The sequence below is a fragment of the Arachis hypogaea genome, chromosome 3, assembly GCF_003086295.3.
Source record: "Arachis hypogaea cultivar Tifrunner chromosome 3, arahy.Tifrunner.gnm2.J5K5, whole genome shotgun sequence".
Classification (NCBI taxonomy): Eukaryota; Viridiplantae; Streptophyta; class Magnoliopsida; order Fabales; family Fabaceae; genus Arachis; species Arachis hypogaea.
In genome coordinates, this window is record NC_092038.1 from 78,329,478 (window position 1) to 78,334,119 (window position 4,642).

Sequence of the window (4,642 nt, forward strand, 5' to 3'; positions counted from 1 at the left end):
GTGACCATAGCTTATTCTATGGTCATCCTACTAAAAAACCGTGACCATAACTTACTCTATGGTCACCTTTTGTAAAACCATGACCATAGTTTATCTATGGTCACCCTACTCAAAAACCATGACCATAGTTTACTCTATAGTCACCCTTTTGTAAAACTATGACCATAGCCTTATCTATGGAAACCGTGACCATAACCTTATCTATGGTCATCCTATTTTAAAACTGTGACCATAGTTTACTTTGTTTTTTGAGATTTTTTTAAAGAATAATCAGTTCCTAAAATTATGATAATCATAATATCAGTCTAAAAGGAGAAATTCAAGAAACATAAATCATAAAAATTTAGATTATAAGCTAGATATATTTTTAGTCCAAACAACACAAATTAAAATATCGTATAATTTATCCATTACATATACTACCAGGTAAAGGCTCTTAAAAAAATTACAAAAGACATCAAATACTATGAAAACTAAGAAATATTCTCTAATATAGTACATATTCTTCTTATCCTTTGAAAACTATAGTATTCAAATTTTAACATGTCAAACCTTTAATTTTGTGGAAACTAAGAAATATTCTCTAATGCCATGAAATATTTGTTGTACCAAACCATAAACAATCCTTTCAGATGAAGAAGCGAGCCTGTGATTCCAAAGTGTGCTATCCAGAAGGTCAGCAAGCTTTGTTTCTGTTATCTGAATAGAAGTGCTTGAATCAGTACCAGAAGCTAAATGGCTGAGCTTTACATCTAGTTGTGGCCTTATGTATTCTTTCTCTTGTGCAATTATTTGTGGCAAAGTAGTTGCTATTTCTTATTAATATTGAAATGTTATGTTCCACCAAATGAATCTAAGAACTGACGTAATCCAAATCGACTATACAAAGTTGATAGTAAACCACAAAGAGATGTAAAAGTAACCGGATAAACTTAGTAGTATCATAAATAAATAACAAGATTTTACTCACTAGTTTTTACAGTTTAATTGGAAATCCATACAAGCCTAGCTTTAATGCAAATAAAGAAGTGACATCAATTAAAATGAAGCACGCTAAAACATCTCTCTCTGTAAAGGACCTATATAGACTAAGGATACACCTTATTGTGGAGAGACCGTCAGACATATCTAAAAAGGAAAAAAGAAGAAGATATATCGCAAACAAGAGATGACAAACTGTATAAAAAATGATAACAAAAGTTGTTTTATGCTAACACAACATTGCATTCACTATGAAAAGAGAAACGTTACCCTATTAAAAATACCATACAGAGAAGAAGGTTCGATGCCAGTCTACGATAAATTATACCAAATTGCCAATTGATCTTTAATGAAATAACATTGAGAAGTCTTGTTTCATAATTATAACTTCCCTTATATTGAATTTCCACCAAATATGCCTTAAAAAAAGAAAAAGAAAAAGAAAATGACATATAAATACCCGAGTTCCACTCCCATTCAGCATTATATATGTAAAAGTGAAACCAAAAAAGAGCAACAACTAATTTTCAAAACTACAGGGAGGGTGGGTCAATGTAATTTGCCCTTATCTAAAATGAAGCTTTATAAAATTGGCCATATTATATAAGAAAAAGCTTGCATCCATAACATACATAACACATATAAAAGCTTGCATACATAACTCCCATTCAGCATTATATATGAAAAATCTTACATCCATAACATACATAACACATATAAAATTGGCCATATTCCTTAATAGGCACACATAACTGCTATAAGTTAAATGCAATTATCAGCAAAAAGAAAATACAATGGTGTATGTAATGAAAATAGCAAACGTGACGCATGGTTTATTATCCTTTCCACTGAAATAAAGAAAGACACAAGAAAAAGAAAAAGCAAGCTCAACTCAATTTTATAACTTACATGTATTAGCTTGTGAGGGATCTGAGCACCATCAGCACCAACAAATACACCTCCATTTGTTCACTCATCTTGTAATGTTTCACCTAAAATAGAAAAAAAATTACACATACAATCAAAAAATTCAGCTCCAAAGCTAGAGAATCCAATCCAACAACAAAGAAACTAAGCAAAGAATCCAAACTAAATCGAACATACAACCAAAAAATAAACAAATAAATTGAACAATTCAATAGAATTAGCAAATAAATTGTTTTAAACTAAGTAAATAAATTTTTTAATCCCATTAAGATAATGAGAAATAAACTAAAAAAATTACCACAAACTAGGCTATTTTACTCACATAATTGTAAAGGCACTCATTCAGACAATGTAACATAAATAATGTCAAATTAACTTTAAGACTAAAATCATATACATATTCTATAAGGATTGGTTGACAGTCCACCATCAATTCATTCATACCAACTAGTCAACTACAAACATAATTAAGAGGTACTCAGCTAGCATTAACTTTTATAGGACATAAAATTTTGATTTGCTTTTTATTTATGAATTACGTTTTTTTTAAAAGTTAAATTAAGAAGCTAAAGCAATGTTATCCAGCAACAATTGATATGTTCAGTAATATGTTCAGCAACAATTGAACTCACAACAACAAATTCAGCTTAACTCAGCGGTTCAGCAACAAAATTTAACTCAATATTCAATAACGTTATCCAGCAACAAAAAACTAAAGCTTAGTGATATGTTCAGCAACAATTCAACATACGACAACAAATTCATCTCAAATCATAATTTACAACAACAAATTTAACTATGATAATTTTTAAATTCCTAGTATTTAGCAAAATAAAATTAGCTAAATCATAATTTCAGCAACAAACTCAACTTTCAATAACAAATTCAAGATGTACTAATGATTTACAACAATAAAATTGAAAGAGAAATAACAGGGCTGAAGTTGAAATTCACCTACCCAGAGACCAACTCACAGCTAAGGAGGCGTTGATGGCCAAAGCAGGAAGACGAGCTTATGACAATGGCAAAGCGCAACAAAGCTTGCGACAGTGACAAAGGGCGATGAGCTTGAGGCGACGACGACAATGGCGACAATGGAGAGGCGGGTTGGACGGCGGCAACAGCGCGACTCCTCTCTCTCTCTCGCGCATCTTTCACCCTCGAGCTCGACGGCTCTCTCGCGTGCAACAGGGATGGCGGCGACAGCAGGATGCAGCGGCGATGAAGCAGCAAGACGCGGTGCAGTCTATTCTCTTCTTTGTTCCCGAGCTATCTCCTTTCTCCCCTTTCTTTCTTTTCTTTTGCTATCTACTGCTGTTGGGTTGTATTTGGAGAAAGGGCTAGGTTTAGGTGGGGGTATATGTTAAAAAATGAAATCAGGGTTAGATATTTTAGTTTATTAGGGTAGTGTAATTTAAATAAAATTAGGGTTAAGGTTTGGAAATTAGAATTACGGTTTGGATTAGGATAGTATAAGAATTTAAATAAAATTAGAAGGGGGAATAGTAACTAAAAATCAATCATAGTTTATTTAAATTATTTTTAAAATATAATATTTTTTTGTTAACTTATTAATTAGTTTTAAGTTTTAAATAATTTTTTAATTAAAATTAAAAGTATTTTATTTAATTTTTTATTTATAAAATTAAAATTAAATTTTAATATTTAAATTAAATCATATAAAATTTTCATTAGTTTTCAATTATTAAAATTTTTAAATTTTAAATATATAAAATACTCAAATCATAAAAAAATATATAAGAACTTTAATTAATTTAAATTATAATTATCAAAATCTAATTTAGTTACAAAAATATTCTTAAATAGTAATTAGGGTTAGGGTTAGGTCTAGGGTGGCGTAAAAATTTTAATAAAATTAGAAGGTAGAATAGTAATTGAAAATCAATCATAATTTATTTAAATTATTCTAAAAATATAATATTTATTTGTCAACTTATTAAATAGTTTTAAGTTTTAAATAATGTTTAATTTAAAATTAATAGTATTCTATTTTATTTTTATTTATAAAATTAGATTTAAAATTTTAATATTTAAAATAAATCATATAAAATTATCATTAGTTTTCAATTATTAAAATTTTTTAAAATTTAAATATATGAAATATTCAAAATTGTGGCTATAAACCCCTTTAAGTCACCTATCAAAACCGTGACCATAGACTCTTTTAAGGTCACCCTTTCGTAAAACCGTGACTATAGATACTTTTAGGTCACTCTCCAAAACCGTGACCATAATACCTTTAGGTTATCCCCCAAAATCGTTACCATAGACCCTTTTAAGTCACTCTCCAAAACCGTGACCATAGACCCCTTTAGGTCACCCCCAAAACTGTTACCATAGACCCTTTTAGGTCATCCTTTTCGAAAAACCGTGACCATAGACCATTTTAGGTCACTCCCCAAAACCATTACCATAGACCCTTTTAGGTCACCCTTTTCAAAAAAACCATGACCATAGATCATTTTAGGTCACTCCCCAAAATCGTGACCATAGATACCTTTAGGTCACTCCCCAAAACCATGACTATAGGCCCTTTTAGGTCACTCTCCAAAACTGTGACCATAGATCTCTTTAGGTCACCTCAAAACTTGATGTGTGGAAAATGATCCAACACAAAACTCACCGGCAAGTGTACCGGGTCGCATCAAGTAATAATAACTCACATGAGTGAGGTCGATCCCACAGGGATTGAAGGATTGAGCAATTTTAGTTT

General features: G+C 30.6%; 1 long non-coding RNA gene across 1 annotated transcript; it reads right to left on the reverse strand.

The window, feature by feature from the left end:
• Window positions 1–342: 342 nt before the first annotated feature.
• Window positions 343–3,296, reverse strand: LOC112790695 (uncharacterized). The gene is made up of 3 exons (XR_003196776.3): window positions 2,867–3,296; window positions 1,891–1,973; window positions 343–699 (listed from the first exon to the last, which is right to left on the reverse strand). It is a non-coding gene; the product is annotated as an uncharacterized lncRNA (long non-coding RNA).
• Between the last annotated feature and the right edge of the window lie 1,346 nt (window positions 3,297–4,642).